At 42.9% G+C, this 18,767-nt stretch overlaps 1 long non-coding RNA gene across 1 annotated transcript in view; it reads left to right on the top strand.

Moving 5' to 3' along the window:
* The window catches only part of LOC309537876, a 32,499-nt gene extending 14,465 nt beyond the window's left edge, over positions 1-18,034 (top strand). Inside the window, exons 4-6 of the long non-coding RNA XR_014222025.1 lie at positions 10,538-10,642; positions 16,185-16,273; positions 17,820-18,034. This is a non-coding gene — a long non-coding RNA (uncharacterized lncRNA). The remainder of the gene's footprint in view (positions 1-10,537; positions 10,643-16,184; positions 16,274-17,819) is intronic.
* Positions 18,035-18,767: the final 733 nt, after the last annotated feature.

The following is an 18,767-nucleotide window of genomic DNA, read 5'->3' as shown; positions in this document are numbered from 1 at the left end:
GGAGCCATCAGCCATTGAAGCCATGCCACACTGGGCTCCGTGCTTGACCTTCTCCCGGCGATGCAGCCACAATATACTTTGTCACTATAGACAATGTCAATCTTCCTCAAAAGGTATAATGATTCAAAAAGTCTAACCATCTACAAAGAGTTAATTTTGCAGCTTGAACAGGTGAGTCTCCTAAAAAAAAAGGACAGATACTCATTGATCCATATGATTCAAATAAAGTCATAAAATATGAATACTGTCCAATAAATAGTACTGAAGAGGAAGCAGACAACACTTCAGAAGCAGAAAGTATTCTGAGTACTAAGATGTTGGACATGCATATTCACAAGGAAAGTTAGATGACTCAAACTGTGAGCTAATGACTTTTAATACACCATTTGGACATTATAAATTTAAGTGAATGCCGTTTGGCATTACTTCCACTTCTGTGGTATTTCAAAAAGTCATTGCGGAGATCATAGGATTACAAGGTGTGGAAGCTATAATGCTTGATTATTTAATTTGAAAGAGGGGCCTCAGTGAATGCAACAGAAGACTCAGCACTTAGCATTAAATAACAGAGTTGAGGCTAGGCTGCAATCCAACCCTCACTTACCTGGCAGTAAGCCCCACTGAATGCAATAGTGCTTACTTCTGAGCAGACATAGTTAGGATTGCACCCTGAGTCCAAAGCTAGACTAGTGTTACTTTTAGTTCTTCTCTTTGACTTTCCTGTAACAGATGTTTTGCCCATACAGATATGCTGCTGGAATTGTGTGTTGTGGATCATAAAAAGAAAAGCTCGACCAATACTGAATTTGTATACCAACCAGGAAGAAGCTGAGCAGTTGAAATGGGAGGCTTAAAAATGCAAGTTGCCTCCTATTAAAAAAAAAACCCTCCACGGTAGCAGCTCCCTCCCACCATAAAAAGCCATCAAAACTCAATATTTTGTGTTGTATCCAATAGTAGATCTACTTAGAGTAGACCCTTTGGAATGGATGACTTGCTCGAGAACATTAATTTCAGTGGGTCTACTGTGTGTAGAACTTAGTTGGGTAATACCTTTTGCCAATCCAGTTCTCCTGCCCGTGCATGCCCCTCTCCTGGTAAGCATCAGAAACTGTTATGTTGGAAGGGACTCTAGTCCAACCCTCTGCGATACAGGAAACTCAGTTAAAGCTTCCATGACAGATGGTCATCCAAGTTCTGCTTAAAAATCTCCAAGGAAGGAGAGACCCACTTTCTGAGGGGTTGTCCATTCTACTGTCAAACAGCTCTTACTGTTAAAAAGTTATTCCGGATAGTTAGTCAGAAACTCCTTTCTTCTTACATTTGTCCCTATTGAAATTTGTTTTGTTAGTTTGGGCCCAGTTCTCCAATCTGTTAAACTCATCTTGAATCCTGATTCTGTCTTCTGCAGCATTAGCTACCCTTCCCAGTTTGTTGTCACATGCAAATTTGATGAGTACCTCCTAGATTCCTTCATCCAAGTTGTTTATAATGGCCTTGAACAACAACAACAGGCCCAGGACAGAACCTGGTGGCACCCATTTGTCTCTTTTTCCCAGGACGATGCAAAGAAATGATAAAGTTAGTTACCCAGATATTTGTGCGTAAGATGCAGTTGCACTGCATTTTAAGTAGGGATTTATGCATTTTAATAACATATCATTGTCTTTTATACTTGTAAACCACTTAGAAGCCTATTTTGACCTTTGATAATATTTATGTTCAATAATAATAATCAGGAATAAATTAGTTTTCTACTTACACTGAGTCTTTAGTGTATGGGGGAACATTAAACAATGTTATCACCCCAACCTCTTCTATCCATCATCTCAGGATTTGGCAGCCTCCTTCCGCTGCCTACACAGAGCACATTTCTAAAACAGCCGTGTGAGGAACTGCATTTCTCGCGCTTCAGGTGATCACAGGGAACAGTTCACTGCCTGCCTGCAACCAGGTTGCCATTATTTACTGCACACCTGTGGCAGGCAATCGGCCTTAAGGCTGGCCATGTGACAGTATTTCAGCTGTCACATTTTATTGATTACAAGGCCCCATATTGGGTGTGCAGGCACTGGGGTCGGAGGAGAAGAAATTTCCTGGTTTATTGAATGGTTTGACTTTTGCTGGTTCAGGTGTATGAAAATGGCTGGACCTCACCACTGGGGCCATTTCATAATTTAATGAAAACTTAATAAACCTGTGAAAGCAAAGAAGTCTTTAAACTGCTCCAAAAGAGATGCTTAAACCTGTTATATGTGCCTGCCTATAAAAAGATGGATAGTGTTGCCATTCACCCGGGGACCGTCTTCGGTAATAAATTTGGATGCGATTTCATCTGCTTTCCTGAACTGTGCATCAAGCAGGTGCAGCCAGAAGTGGCCCTTTTGGGGAAAGAAAAGGAACATTAGACATTATCGGGGAGGAGAGTTTTCCATCTTATTGCACCAGCATTTTATACTGTCATGGCATCTGATTTTGTATGATGGGTCCTTAAAAAAAGGCATATACAATAACAAATATGAATAATTTCGGCTCTGTTTACATCTAGGCATATTTAGCCTGGAGAAGAGAGACTGAGAGGTGACATGGGAGCCATCTTCAAATACCTGAAGGGCTGTCATGTGAAAGATGGAGCAAGCTTCCTTTTGGCTGCTCCAGAGGGGAGGACCCAAACCAATGCATTCAAATTACAAGAAAGGAGATTCCAACTAAACATTAGGAAGAACTTCCTGGTGTTAAGAGCTATTTGACAATGGAATGGACTACCTTGGAAGGTTGTGGACTCTTCGTCTTTGGAGGTTTTTAAACAGAGGTCGGATGGCCATCTTGTGCTGCGATTCCTGCATTGCAGGGGTTTGGACCAGATGATCACTGGGGATCCTTTCCAATTCTGCAATTCTATTATTCTAAGTCATGTGCTTTAAATGTATACTGTGGATCTGCCCAACTGGCTGTCATTCCTGATACTTCTTCCATCAACTTTCTTCTTCCAACTTGAATTGCTGCTGTGGGGAATTCTGCTTCTTCTGCTTGCGTTTCTTTGCTCTTCCTTTTCCTTTGCTAGCCCCATAGCTGAATGGCTTGGGGCCTGACTGAAACTGGCTGGGTGAGTATTTTGGAACTGAGGAAGTTCATATTCTGGTGTGACTGGGAACTATGGAAAAGCAGGAGAGAGAGCCCTTCAGACATGCAGTTGTCTGTGGAGTCTTTCTTCCCACTTTCAAAGGGACACAGACAACTTGAGGACATAATCTGTTGCTCTGATTCTGTTTCCAGCTATATGCATTCATTTGAAAATGTGAAAGGGGCCTTTTTGCTCACTTTATGGCACCACCTGGGTTTCAGATTTGTGTGCCAATCATCCAGAGTACAGTAATCAGCTTGTAGGCAAATCCATAAGACATATTTCAAGTCTGATCTGATATCAAATTATCCAGATGTGAAGTCTTGGTAGCTAAGCTCCAATCCACCCCATCCAATCCCTTCCTTATATCCCAGAAATCGTCTCCCTGGGGAGGGGTTAGACAGATGATTTGCAAGCAGAGGGATTGCAACTCCGATGATCCCTGGCCATTGGCCATACTGGTTGAGGCTGATGGGAATTGGAGTCCAACAACTTCTGGAGGCTTCCAGGTCCCTTGTTTCTGCTTTAGAAGGCAGCGAAGCTGGGTTTTTCTTCTTCTGAACTTATTTTCCTTTATGACTTTGGCATCCTTGCAAACTTTTTTGGCCACTCATTTTGACACAGTTGTCATTCAGAGAATGTTCCCTGCTCATATTGTAAAAATAAAACTCCCTGCATTTTCTGTAGGGAACAAGCAATCCCTGGGGTGGGGTGGGGAAAGATTATTATCCAGCTTTTGGCTTTGTCTTATTTGCTGTATTTTTGGACAAAAGGAAATAAATGTGTCTAAGGGCATCGGCTCATAAGAAATTGCAGTTAAGCAGGGAAATGTGCTAGTCCTCCAAATGTCATAACTTGTCTTGAAACATTTGTTAGAATGACGGGAGGAAGACCAAAATGTGAGGGGCCAAGGAACGGGATGCTGCTGCACTCATGACCATACCTCAAGAGATTGACATCATCAGGACTGTGCCCTGCATAGCAATGGAGGACCTTCGATACCTCCCTTAACAAGGTCCCCAGTTCCTCAGCTGCTACTCGGCTCAGGCAAAGAAGTGAACATCAGGAACGGACTGATTCCCCAGTAGCGATTAGCAGGGCACATTGCATGCCTGCATTCCCAACATGGAGGTTGCTGCTAGTAACTGAGAAGCACGGGGTGGGGAGAAGACGTGGTGGGAGGAAGGTCAGTGCAGTGGGGGGCAGTGGTGGAGTCAGTCCCAAATTCTTGCTGTGCCTGTACTGCACCAGCCTCCATGCCCCCTTGCCCCCTTCCAACCTGACCCCTCTTCTTCTTGTTCTTGCTTGACTTTGATTGCATCTATCTGATTTTATATGGCGCCATATTACAAATCGACATGGTTTGCTGGTATTCCCCCCCCCTTTACTGTTTTTGTTTGTTTGCATTCTTCCAGAAAAGTTTAAATTCCAGTTAATTACTCATTAAAAACTAGTCGTCAACTTTAATAAGATTATGTCATCACCGTTCACTGTTGCTGCAAAGGGTCATTGTGAGTTTTGCATGCATTTAATTTGCAGTTGAATTGTCTCAGCTGTGCTTTTTCTAGTTCATGGCTATTTCACTTTTTCTCTTTTTCTCTCTCCTTTGTACAAGGGATGGCCTGGTTGCTGAATGGGGTTTTCCAGGCATCTCTGTCTTCAGGTCTCTCTCCAGACCTGACTCTACACCCTCTTCAAGTGCTTTTGCAAGACTGTCTTGAGACATTTTGCTCCCTGAGGGAAAGGGTGAAATGGTGCTTTACATTCCATGTGAAAAATCTGGCTCGACTGGCAACTGACTCTTATTTCAACTTCTGGAGATGAGGCAGCATCCTTGACTGCACTTAAAATTTGGGATGGGTCAATTCTGACCTCTCAGTTTCTCATTTTTCCAGTCTTAAATTTAGCTCTCCATATTTCCACATCAGTTTGGGGTGTTTTGCTTGGGGTGTTTTGCATTTTAATGTGGGTCACACAATCATCTCTTTCAATGCAATAGGGACCACCCAGTCATGCGGCGGAGCATCAACCACATCCTGGAGCCAGCCAACCAGCCAACTCTACCCACCCTGCTAGATTTAATAAGACAAGAGGGACAAGAATCAAGAGGGCATGTGGTTGGCTAGCACTTTGCCCATATCAGCTGACTGAATAAGCTGAAATCGATCCCACAATACCTCCAGAACATCCCGAGAGCTAAAGGTTCCCCATCCCTGATTGAAGTGGATGACTTTGTGCAAGATGTTTCCTATTTTCATCTGCCCTAGGAATAGGAGTCCTGTGGTTCATTATAGGCCAACATTTCTGTCCTTGTTCTGACAATTGTTCGGTTTTCTAGCTTAAATTCTTCCTTCACCACCAGTTTACGTTCCCTCTTAGTCCCTGTTCATCTTCTGATTCACTTGGTTGGGTGTTTCCCTTACATTAACCTCAACCTGGATGCCTCTGTGGCTCTGGGTGACACAACAATCTATCCTACAGATACAATCCTTGCCCTCTATACAACATTACATATGATTTTCAAAGCCCTGGAAATGAGCCCTCTTAAGTGAAAGCCTCTGCAAGATAACAATCCTATGAATGACACTTATAACCCGTATCCTGAAATGACATGTGGGTATCACAAGAGAGTCTTCTGAACACTATCTTAATTAGATTGCTGTGTAAATTGGTTCAGGATGTGGGTTTTCTTCTTTATCTAGGCCTTTTGTTAAAACAACAGTAGCAACAATCTTTACATCGCAATAAAACATTTTTTTTTAAAAAAAGCAAAATACTTAATTTCATTAATCTGTTTAGCAATACCAATATAATGAGCCATAATATTGATTTTCGTACATAGGATTTAAAATCTCTACTTCTTTCCACCAAATTAAATGCTTCAGACTGGTACTCAACCTCTTTACAGTCACATCTTTAATTTAGTTGTTATAATTAGGCATTAACGGGTGTCAGTGGTATAGTCAGTTACAGGCCATTCTGTTCTGCTTGTCTTGATTATCACAGTTTAGATGTAAAGTAAATTAGAATGAAAGACTATACAGTCCAATTACAGATAAAAGCAGCAAACTGCACTGGGGTAATTAGATGCCAGCATTATTTTTCTTAGATTTTGTATCTCTGAGAGCATTTCTTGCTGTTACTTTGCTGAAGTCAATGCTTAAAGATTTTGCAGAGGGCCTGGGTCTTTGTGACATTGTCTCCTCTTAAACTTTTAAATGTGCTGACTTGATCTTCAGTGGCTACAAGTGATCTTCTTTGTTCCTTGCTGTTTTCCACTGGAAATTACAACTGAACCCTCTTCGAGCCAGTTACCATGCCCTGTCTACAGGGCTGCATAAAGAAACCTCACTGTGAGCCAGACTTTGCTTTAGCAACCAGCGACGGAAACATCTGGAAAATTACCAGTATCATTGCAAATTCGATTCGTGCTGAGGTTTCTGCAGGTGATCTAGTACCCCAGAACGAGATTGCTAAAAGGCAACATGTCTGGCTTGCACATGTCAACCAGACCGTAACCCTGACTTTTTTCTGTAAACATTTCTAAATAGCACTTTGGTAAAAAACAAACAAAACACAAACAGCAAAATGTGTACCCCATACAAAAGCTACAAAAACAAAGCAAAACAAAACCCACAGGAAAAAATATCAGGAAAAAATCATACGTATATACTGTTGGTCAAAAGAAAATTCGCACTTTGAAGGGCTGCCTGAGTAACACAATTTTTAGGCAACTTCTGAAAGGAGGCAGGAATAATTACTGATGCCACTTTAAACAGTCCTGGCTCCCCCCCCCCCCGGCAAAAAAAAATTCTGGGAACTATAGCTTGTTCAGAGTGCTGAGAGTGGTTATGAGACTCCTATTGCCCCTCACAGAGCTACAATCCCAGAATTCCCTGGGGAAAGGGATTGGTTGTTAAACCACTCTTAGCCATTTAAGCTATTTACCACCACCATCACATCTTATAACCGTGAATTGTGTGAATTCCAGAGCAATCCTGCTGTGTGTGTGTGTTTGAAAGATGAATGTGGTGCCTGGATGGAAAAGGGGTTGTGGTGTAGTCAGACAAAAAATAAATTCACAGGCTCTATGGCTGGTACATTTACCTCCCTTGCATAGGGAATGTTGGGGGAATAGACTCCCTTGATCAGCTTCTGATATGCTCTTCTGCTGCCATAGCATTGATGGTGGGAGACAGGTGGCTTCTACAGATGCAATAAGGAGGCTTCTACAGGGGAGTCCAATGGTCCTCTCTCTCTCTCTCTACCTGTGGAAATGGAAACCTGAAATATCCCATGGCCACAATGGAACCCTAGGGCTTCACCCTTTATTATGCATTTCAGGAACAATGTGAAGTGCAGCAAGGTGAAAACAGATCAATCAATAATTAAGAAGTGTATGCAGAACTGTGTGACCCATATTAGCATAAGAGGCAACTCCTAGGGGTTGTGGGGGCTTCAGGCCCCACAATAAAATATTTGTGGGGGCTGGGCCCCCACAAAGTTGATTGGCTTTCCTATTCAAATGGTGTGCAGGCGGGCGGGTCTTACCTGGGCCCCCACAATATTTTATTCAACTTGGCACCCCTGCATATTGGTAAACAGGCTAAGTTTCTATTCCAGTGAAGCACTACCTCAGGGAACCCAGAACTTTGCCTTTTGCAGTGGCGGAGGCGATTTTAATTAGGATAATTATTATGTTTTTCCTTTTAAGTTTATTTTCTAATGCTGGCAGAAGCAATAACGCATGATGTGTTTTTATGGACACCCTTGAGTGTGTGTGTGTGTGCCCCCCCCCAAATATGCCTGCGCATGCAGGAAAACTTACACATACACTTAAATGCCTACAGGTAAATCAGCAAGTTACAGGAGGATCAGGAGACATAAAAGTAGTAAATAAGGGCAGGAAGATGCAAGATAAAGAACAAAATGAAAAAAATAATTAAAACAATAACTATTCCATTCATTCTGTACTTATTACACCAGATTGCATTAGGAAAAACAATAAAAAATGTGATTTTAATCTGATAGTAAAACACACACACACACACACACACACACACACACACACACACACAAGAATGAGATCCATTAATGAAAATAATGGATCTTCTCCAAACTGGTTCAACAGTCAACAGTCTGTAGTGCTGCTAGTGAGGCAGGAATCTTTGTTACATGCTGTGGTTGCTGCAGTCCTAATTAGTCCCGCTCATTAACTATTGCAACTCATTTATGAAGGAAAACAAAGGAGCAACTCGATGGGACTTTCCCCCTTGCTAAAGTGATAATCTTATTTCGCTCTGCAATCCGGTAAATGCTCAGAGCCCAGACACGGGAGGAGTACACAGAGTGTGCCACGCCATTTCAGATCTCCGAAACAAAAAGTGTTTGTTTTGTTTTTTTCAGGATAGATGTTTTGATTTTATTTCACTTTAGACTGCTACCTTGCCTGTCATGAGAACCCTCGGGGTGGCTTGCAACATCGCATAAAAGCAGGAGCCCACAATAAATAAAAACCATTAAAAATCCATCATCCTAAAGCAAAACAATAAAGGCAAACTTTTAAAAGCAGCATAGACACCATAAACAACATAAAAATGTAGCAATTAAAAATCCATCACAATCCCCCAAATGCTTGCTGGGATAAATATAATGAGTCTTTACTATTTTTCTGAAGATTGAAACAGAGCAGGCTCAACACACTTTTCCTAGGAAGCAGCTCCACAACACAGATATCACTGCCAAGGGGAACCTGTGTGGTAGTGGATGAGCTTAGAATCACAGAAGCTGCCTTGCACTGAGTAAGGCTATTGGTCCATCTAGCTCAGTATTGTCTACACTGACCATCAGCAGCTCTCCAGGGTTTCAGGAAGGGTCCTCTTCCAGCCTTACCTTGAGATGCTCCTGTTGATTGAACTTGGGGTCATTGGCATGCAAAACTCTACCACTGAGCTAAGGTCCCTCCTCATTACAGAGTTGGGTCTTCAAAGCAATCTATGGCAGGCATGTCCAACTCTCAAGAGGCTGCGGTCTACTCCCACTATTAAAAAACTGGAAGTGATCTACACATTGGATTGACCAAAGTTGTCTTGGGGAGGAAGTTGTTGAACGATCGACCAGAATCAGCCAGGGGCACCCTGAGATTGACTGGTAGATCATGATTGACCTGTTGGACATCCCTGATATATGCAGTCAAAACACAATAAGAAACACGATATCTCCAAATATCTAAATAGCTGTCACTGGAAGAGGTAGCAAGCTTGTTTTCTTCTGCTAAGGAGGAAAGGACCCAAACCATCAGAAAGAAATGGCAAGAAAGAATACAGTGGTGCCTCGCAAGACGAAAAGAATCCGTTCTGTGATTCTCTTCGTCTAGCGGTTTTCTTGTCTTGCAAAGCAAGCCCATTGACGGATTAGCGGATTAGCGCTAATTAGCGCTATTAGTGGCTTTTAGCGGCTTATCAGCTTATCGGATCAGCTGATAAGTGGCTTAGCGGCTTAGAAAAAGGGGGGAGGGGGAAAAACTAGCAGGAACTCGCAAGACATTGTCGTCTTGCGAAGCAAGCCCATAGGAAATTTGTTTTGCGAAGCACCTCCAAAACGGAAAACTCTTTCGTCTAGTGAGTTTTCCGTCTTGTGAGGCATTTGTCTTGCGGGGCACCACTGTATTCTGAATGTACATTAGGAAGAACTTTCTGAGGGTAAAAGCTGTTTGACAGTGGAATGGACTTGTAAGGTGGAGTCTCGTTCATTTGAGATTTTTGAGTAGAAGTTGGACTAGACATCTCACAGCATCCAGAGCAGTTGACTCTCTATTTGAATGGACTGGAGATTTTTTTTTTTAGCTTGTTGCATGGGTTGCTTTTAGAGGAAAGTTTGAGGGAAGAAACTCTGAAAAATGGGAAAGTTTTATGAAGAAAGGCAAAGCTTTCCTTGGTGAATAAGTCACCATGCTATCATAATAATGCAAATTCCCTCAACTATTTTGTTCAAAATGAATATTAGCACTGTAATTTTCTACCTAATTTTTATAGTAATAACTGAAAATGTGGCATTAAAATAGCCACATGGCTCTTTGAATGTTATTAGTGGGCTGGAATATGACTTTTGTCAATAACACAGCAGCAATACAGAACATTTGCTTCAGACTAAAGTGACTGTTCAGTGTTCTCCATGGAATTTATTTTTGCTCAGCAGTGGTTGTTTTCAGTTTTATCATGAATAGTGTGCTGCCTCTATTGGGAACAAATCTAAGAGAAACTTAAAGAGAAACAGGTTTAAGTTTGGAATGGATACATCATCACATTGTCCAATATAAATAACTGATAACAGAACATGCAGGAATATACATGCAGGAATTGTAGGGCTGAAATGGACCCAAAAGGTAATCTAGTTCAATCTTTTGCAATGTAGGAATCCAGCTAAAGAATCCATGACTGACGGCCATTCAACCTCTGGTCCAATCTCCTTTCTGGTCATTTGAATACACCCAGTTGCAATACATCAAGGGAATGTTGTGTGAGTGAATTTGCTAAATTGACTGCCATTTGGTGGGATGGGAAGATTGCCTTCCAGGCACTTCCATGTACTTCTTCTCAGGAACAGGAGACCAATGGGACAAGCCTTAAACTTCTTGGTCATAAGAGAATTCAGAGTGGGGAGGAGTTCCTCATTCATCAAGTAGGGCTGTACAGTTGTCTATGAAACAAATGGAAGAGTGGCTGCAGCTGTTAACAAAGACGCCATCGTTTCTGAGAGTCAGGTCACCGCTTCAGCTGGAAGTCCTTTTGTTGCAGAACAGAGATGGCCACTTTGACTGCCAAAAAGCCACTTTAAAAAGATTGATGGGAGAAACTGAAGGAGGATGCAGAAATTTGGAACAAGTTCATTTAACTTCGTAATGAGTTTCTGTCCTGGTGGTGGCAAAAAGAAGGAGGGGGGGTAAAGCTCCTTCATCGTGGGATATGTTGGCCTAAATTGCACTTGGGCATTTATTTATTTATTAAAAATGCTTCGGCCTGGATGGCATCAATTAGGAATGATGCTGCGAAGGCGATGGCGCAGCGGAGAAAACAATAAGTAGGCAATGCAATTAGAGGCCGTAATGAGCCTTATGAATGCAGAGGGGTGCGGTGGGGGTGTCGTAAGGTTTGAACAATCTGTTTTACAGTTTAGCATCTACCAGGAAAATGTAGTGGCAGGGTGTCTCGTTCAACATTTCAGGGACTCCCGTTTTTGGCCCTGGAGGCTGACAAGGAGCTGACACCTGTGCCCTCAGCTGCAGAAGGGGATGTTCATTATGCAAGAGATCTCCAAATACGCTTAAGGCACTCAGGGAGGTTTTCCTCTTGCAAAGGAGTGGGGAAAACAGGTTAAAGAGCAGAGTGGCTGCTATAATGAAGTTACCAGAGTGAGCGAGCTTGATGAATGTTGACACCGCTATAACTGAACATCACTGGCAGAAATTATATTACGTTGGGCCTTCAAACATCCTCGGCTTTTAAGCACTCTATCAAATAGCCCGATTAGCTAACTAATATTTAGGGTTGCTTTCGGAGATCATTTCCCCAAACTAAAACGGTCTCTTTGAATTTGCCTCCTTGATTTGGAGGTGGCAGAGAGAGGGCAATATTCTTACAAGGCGGTGTGTGTGCGCGTAGCAACTTTGGTGAATTCTCCAACAGTTTTTTTGGGGGGGATTGTTTCACATTTAGTCGTATAGTCCGACTCTTCGTGACCCCATGGACCAGAGCGCGCCAAGCACTCCTGTCTTCCACTGCCTCTCGCAGTTTGGTCAAACTCATGCTGGTAGCTTCAAGAACCCTGTCCAACCATCTCGTCCTCTGTCGTCCCCTTCTCCTTGTGCCCTCCATCTTTCCCAACATCAGGGTCTTTCCCAGGGAGTCTTCTCTTCTCTTGAGGTGGCCAAAGTATTGGAGTCCCAGCTTCAGGATCTGTCCTTCCACGGAGCACTCAGGGCTGATTTCCTTCAGAATGGATAGGTTTGATCTTCTTGCAGTCCATGGGACTCTCAAGAGTCTCCTCCAGCACCATAATTCAAAAGCATCAATTCTTTGGTGACCAGCCTTCTTTATGGTCCAGCTCTCACTTCCATACATCACTACTGGGAAAACCATAGCTTTAACTATACAGACCTTTGTTGGCAAGGTGATTGTTTCACAAATGCCTTTAAATGAGGATTAGACAAATTCATGGAGGAGAAGGCTATCAATAGCTATATGCCTTGATGTCTATGGCCTGCCTCCATTACAAGGGGCAGAAATGCTTCTCAGTGCCAGTTATTGCAAGTCACAGGAAGGTCCTCCTTGCAGCTTTTCATCATAGGCTTCTGGCTGGCCACTGTGAGAACAAGAGGCTGGACTGGGGCAGGGCACTGGCCTGATCCAGGAGGGCTTTCTTTATGTGCATCTTATTTCTTTTCCTGGAAAAATTCAGCCCAGTTCTTACTGAAACAGTATTGCTAGGTGGGTGAACTAAGAAATGGGTTAAGAGTGGAATAGTGGCAGGAGCTTGGGGACTTTTTCAGTTTGTAGAAAAGACAAGTAAGAGGTGACACCATAGAAGTTTATAAAATTAAGCCTGGCATGGAGAGAGTGGACAGAGAAAAGTTCTTCTTCTCTCATAACAGTAGAACTTGTGGATATTCAATGAAACTGAGTGTTGGAAGATTCAGGTTTCTACATGCGGCACATAGTTAAACTATGGAATTCCCTCCCATAGGAGGCAGTTATAGACACCAATTTGGAATGGCTTTAAAATATAAATTCATGGTCTGTGGATGGCTACTACCATGATGGTTCTACTCTGCCCTCCTTAGATGGAGGCAGCAATGTTGCTGAATACCAGTTGTTGGAAACCACAGGAGCTCTTGTGCTTGAATACTGGTTTCCTATTAAAGCAGCGGTTGGCCACTGTGAGAACAGGATGCTGGACTAGATAAGCCATAGGCCTGATCCAGTGGCCCATCTAATGGTCTTATGAGTAGAAGCTGCTTTTCAGATCTTGGGGAAACCCCTTGCAAAGCGTCCCACAAAAAAAGAAATCACATTGACATCAGGTGATTGACAGTTGGGCATCCCTGTCAAAAACAATAGGTCCAAGAGTGCTTTAAAAAATGTCTGGTGCTGGTGTAGACCATGGTTTTGGTGGTTTGGACTGGATCAAATTCGTTTTTCAGGGTATGATGCAGTGAATATTGCCTTGGTCATACACATCCATACAATGGGAAAATGGCCTGGAGAGAAATGTTGACGTTCACATCAGAAAACTACCAGAGAACTTCACCATGGAAATGCAATGCACCTCAAAAAACCATGGGAAGTGTTGTGTTGTCTACTGTAGGACAGGCTGATTGTCTGGATTGGAAGATGACAATTAAAAAAATAGTAGGATTTGGATTTGTAAAGGCAAATGCTCCTTGATGCCAAGATTGCTTGGTCCATGTGGCCACCCAAATGAGTCTGGAAGGAAGCCAAGGAACTAAAAGCAGTTGATAAAACAGGAAAGGTAGTTAATCAAAATATAGCTAGCTTCTGCAGATTTCAAAAAGCTAATGATAATACAGAGATGTGTTATAGAGGCAGGGAAAGGAGGGGTTTGAGGAAAGAGTTTAAAGCTGTGCAGAGTGGATTCGCCTCCTGGTTCCCCCCACCCCACCCACTTTCAAATATGACATCAATAGTGAACAGCCCCTTAACCCATCACATTAAGCAGCAAAACATGAACACCTGAATGCATTTTCGATGGTTCTTAGAATGTGTTAAATGGCCATTTGTACAGCACTCTTCTGGAGATATGCTTGGGCTCCAAATTCATGTGGAATTCATAAGAACATAAGAAGAGCCTGCTGCATCAGGCCAATGACTTATCTAGTTCAGCATCCTGTTCTTTCAGTGGCCACCCAGATGCCCCAATGGGAAACCCACAAGCAGGAACTGAGAACAAGCGCAATCTCCCCACTTGTGATTTCCAGCAACTGGTAGTCAGCAGCATACCGCCTTTAACAATGGAGGCAGAACATGGCCATCATAGGTAGTAGCCACTGATAGCTTTCTCTTCCTGCATAAATTTGTCTAATCCTCTTTTAAAACCATCCAAGTTAGAGGCCATCTTGTGAGAGTGAATTCAGAAGGACTTTATTGACTGTTGTGAACCTTCCAGCATCCACCTTTGCTGAATGAACTGGAATTCTAGAATTCAAGATATTTTAGAATTATGAGGAGGAAAACATTTCCCTATCCATGTTCACTGCATCACACATAATTTTATGTATTTCCATAATATCTCCTCCTACCTACCTTTTTTTTCTAAACTAAAAAACCCCAAATGCTATAACCTTTCCAAATAGGGGAGTTGTTCCATTTCCTTGTTCATTTTGGTTGCTCTCTTCATGGAACACGAGAAGCCACTCCAGTACTCCTGTATTGGTGTGGCACTAGACCAGTCATTTACCTTTTTTAGAAAAGCTAATAGTGACACCTAAAGTCAGAACGCAGCATAACAAAATGTAGTCTTTGCTTCCTGAATTCAGTGGGGCATGACCAATAGTGATATCTAGTGTCTGAAGAAAGCATAACCCACTTTAATGCAAAAACTTTTTTTAAAAAAACTTTTGTGCGTTCATGGTTTTTTGCTAAGCATTTGTGTTATCTTCCAATGTTAAAACGTCTTCGAAGTGGGTTACAAATTTTAAAAGCCAACTCAAGCATTAAAATTGTATATAATCAAAGCTAGTGTAAAACAGCAGAGAAATCAGATGAGATGGCAGGCTTAGTAAAACAGCCAAGAATCAAATGAAATCAAATAAAACAGCATAAGCACAGTTCAATAACTATGAGTCCTGGAAAATAAATATATCTTAGCCAGATTTTAAAATGACATTTGTGTTCCCACCTTCAGAATCTTTCTTCTTTTTTTGGGGGGAGGGGGGTATTTCATAACCACAGTGTCCACCACTGAAAAGCCCCTCCTTCTGGTTGACATCCATCTGAATATGGAAGTCCTTAGAGAATTTCCTCTGGAGCAAATCTTAACGATTAAGAGGTTAAAGAAATCCTTCACACAACTCTTCCTTTGAAGGTAGTGCAAGTCATCAGGTGCATTAGGGCAGGATAGCGACACAATTTTTATGCATGGATTTCCAAGGTGACGAGCAAGACACCATTGGAACAGAACCTTCCTAGAAAAGAGAACCATTCCAAAAGTGACATTGTGGGAAACTTCTGGGCTTTCCATAGGCATCTGCTTGACCACTGCGAGAACAGCATGCTGGACTAGATAGGCCTTTGGTCAGATCCAGCAGGGCTCTGCTTATGTTCTTTTGTAGATTTCACCACTATCAATCAAAGATCCACACAGAATGCAAATAAGGGCTGTAATCATATGACATGGGAGCAAGCCATTGAATTCAAAGGGACTTCTGAGTAGGATTGCACTGAAGGGGAAGAAACAGATGTGCTACTCTGATGATAAAAACTCATCCTTAGCTGTCATGTTTGTCTATATTTCATGGCTTCTGAGAATATGTGAAATTGACTTCCTGATACATTCAATGTTCTATTAAGCAACATGGATATTCTGGTCTCTGACAAAACCAAAACATGTTTCCTTATCTTCTTTTTTGCTCTCCTTGGACTTCGGAGGCATTTTCTAACTGTAGCTCCATCCTGTCGTCATTCTCCATCGAAGTCATCAAAATTTTAAAAAGCCTTAAAAATCTCGTCATGTTATAAATAAAAGATGGACTTGGGACAGTGATGGAAGACGAGTGCAGCGTGTTTGATGGGAAACGTACAATTAGTCGCTCCTTCGAAAGCGTCTGAGGACCACCTTATTTTCTCCTTCTCCTTCGTTTGCATGCTATATAAACAGAGAATCAAGGAATACACCAAGTAGCGTCAACTGAAATTCCATAGGCAAGGGATGACAGCAGATCCACTCAACGCACATTAAAAATTAATAGACATTGAATTTTCTCAGCTTTAATTGATCTGCATTTTTGTCTTCAATTACTTGTATGTAACCTTGCTTTTCATTCCAGGGACTGATGCTGAGTTCTGAAACAGCACCTTGGAAGAGTGCTGAGGCACAGCTGGCGGGATCAGAAGAATTTCAGATCCTCCGTGGAAGGTGAGCTTTGCACAACAGCATCAGAAGAGATTAAAATGTGTTGAATGTCAATGCCAATAAAATGGCTTTTAATTTGGCAGGGCTGTGGCTGAGGAACAGAGCACCTGCTTTGCATACAGAAGGTCCCAGGTCAATCCTCAGCACCCGTAGGCAAGAATATATGAACATAAGGAAATAGGAAGAGACTGCTGGGTTAGGTCAATGGCCCATCTAGTCTAGCATCCTCTTCTCACAGTGGCCAAACAGATGCCTGTGGGAAACCCTTAAGCAGGATTCAACCACAAGAGCACCCCCCCAGGCTTTCCACCAACTGGTCTTCAGAAGCATTGCTGCCTCCAGCTGTGGAGGCTGGCAGTGGCGTAGCGTGGGTTGTCAGCACCCGGGGCAAGGCAAGTAATTTGCTCCCCCTAACCCGTGGATTTGCGCCCCCTAACCAGTGGATTTGCGCCCCCTAACCCCCAGATGTTGCGCCCGGTGCGGCCGGCCCCCCTGCACCCCCCACGCTACGCCACTGGAGGCTGGTAAGTCTAGGAGTGTGTCCACAAATCCAGAGTGGAGTCCCTAAGACGGTTGGATGGTGTCTGTGATGGACAGCATATCCAGACTAGAGTCTGGTGATGCAGTTCCTCTTAAACTTTGCCAGAGTATTGGAACCTCTTGCTGATTGGCTCCAGGGTCAGCTAGCCACAGAGTGGAGTCCCTAAGACGGTTGGATGGTGTCTGTGATGGACAGCATAGCCAGACTAGAGTCTGGTGATGCAGTTCCTCTTAAACTTTGCCAGAGTATTGGAACCTCTTGCTGATTGGCTCCAGGGTCAGCTAGCCACAGAGTGGAGTCCCTAAGACGGTTGGATGGTGTCTGTGATGGACAGCATAGCCAGACTAGAGTCTGGTGATGCAGTTCCTCTTAAACTTTGCCTCTTGCTGATTGGCTCCAGGGTCAGCTAGCCACAGAGTGGGGAGGAACAGCATTTGGGGGGGGGGTAAAAGGAGCATTTTCTGAGGGAGAGAGTTAGATAGGGCTGGATTTAAGACGAGAGACAGGGTTTGGTTTTCAGACAGGGCTACATTTCGGGTTGGGAGATAGGGAATGAGATATGGAGAACTGGTTCTGAGTTAAGTTAAACATCCACACTGAGGCGACTATCCATAGCGAGAGGACAGCTTGGATAGGGAGACCGTGTTGAGGGTCTGGGAAGGGTATACAGACAGGAATGTTCTGGGAGGGCTGAGTCCAAGCCAGGAGAGATAGATCCTGTGGGAATTTAGGCTACCTGGGTCTCAGTATTGCCAGTAAGGGAGAGTTCTTCTAGGTGCAGAAGATCCCCAGCCCAGTGACAAGGGGTGAAGTGACCCCCTGGGTCTGTTGTACCATTTAGAAGACCTCAGGTGTGGGATGGTTAAGAGAGTGGGTAACTGAGGAGAAGTGCCCCTCGCTTATGAACCAAAATATTAAGCTGTGAAGGAAACTGTATGGTGTTGAAAGTATTCAACTGTAATATCTAAGTAACAGAAACTGAGTTGAGCATTTTATCACCTATTCTAGAAACCTGAACATCTACCACCTGAAGCGTAACAACTGATTTTTAGTAACTGAAGTTTAAGAAGTGTTGGGCCTATAGTATTGTGCCTAAGCCTGAGACATCTTATAGTTAGTTAAAGCGAATAAGTTAACTTCTACCTGAAACAACGCATTTCCTGACCCACTTTGTTTCATAAACTTCTTTTTGTTTAATAAAGCTTTTCCTGTTTGTTTGATCAGCTCCTGCCAGAGACTCTAAATCATTAAATTTTCCCTCACACAAGTCCCCCTCTATATAATCTGTGATAAATTGTAGAAATTTGTGTAATTAGTGTACCGTGAGGTGGGTCCAAAGCATCTGTAAGGGGTCAAGTTTGCAGAAGACTGGTATCTTCTATGAGGGGTACTCTTACATACTGAGAATGGCCTCAAATACATATAATTTTCAAACTGTGCAAGTTGTATATGGTTGGCTGAGAAAAGTGTCTAGGTACTGCAGGTTTCTAGTTACACCACGTTTCACACCAGAATTCAGAAGGTTGCCTCCTTCTGCCAGTTATGTGCTTTCCTGGATCTGGCCACTGTCCCCCATGCCCTGGTCTCATCCAGATGGCAACATGCTCCATGTGAGAATGCTGACTCCCAAAAACATTTAGAAACTTTGCTAATCATATCACCCCTGATTAATTTCACCTGCACTGGTTTCCAAGAAAGATTGTGTTCAGATCAAAGGGAGTAGTAGGAACTGTTCTATTCTGCCTTCGTCACCTGGAGCCCTGTATTTAGTTCTGGGCACCACAATTTAAGAAGGATATGAACAAGCTGGAATGTGTGCAGAAGAGGGCAGCCAAGATGATCAAGGGCCTGGAAACCAAGCCTTATGAGGAATGATTGGTGGAGTTGGGAGTGTTTAGCCTGGAGAAGAGAAGACTGAGAGGAAAATATCTTAAGGGCTGTCACATGGAAGATGAA

Source organism: Podarcis vaucheri, assembly GCF_965113315.1.
Source record: "Podarcis vaucheri genome assembly, chromosome: 7".
Taxonomy (NCBI): domain Eukaryota; kingdom Metazoa; phylum Chordata; class Lepidosauria; order Squamata; family Lacertidae; genus Podarcis; species Podarcis vaucheri.
The sequence above is the reverse complement of the archived record's forward strand: the minus strand, read 5'-3'. Positions and strand labels throughout refer to the sequence as shown.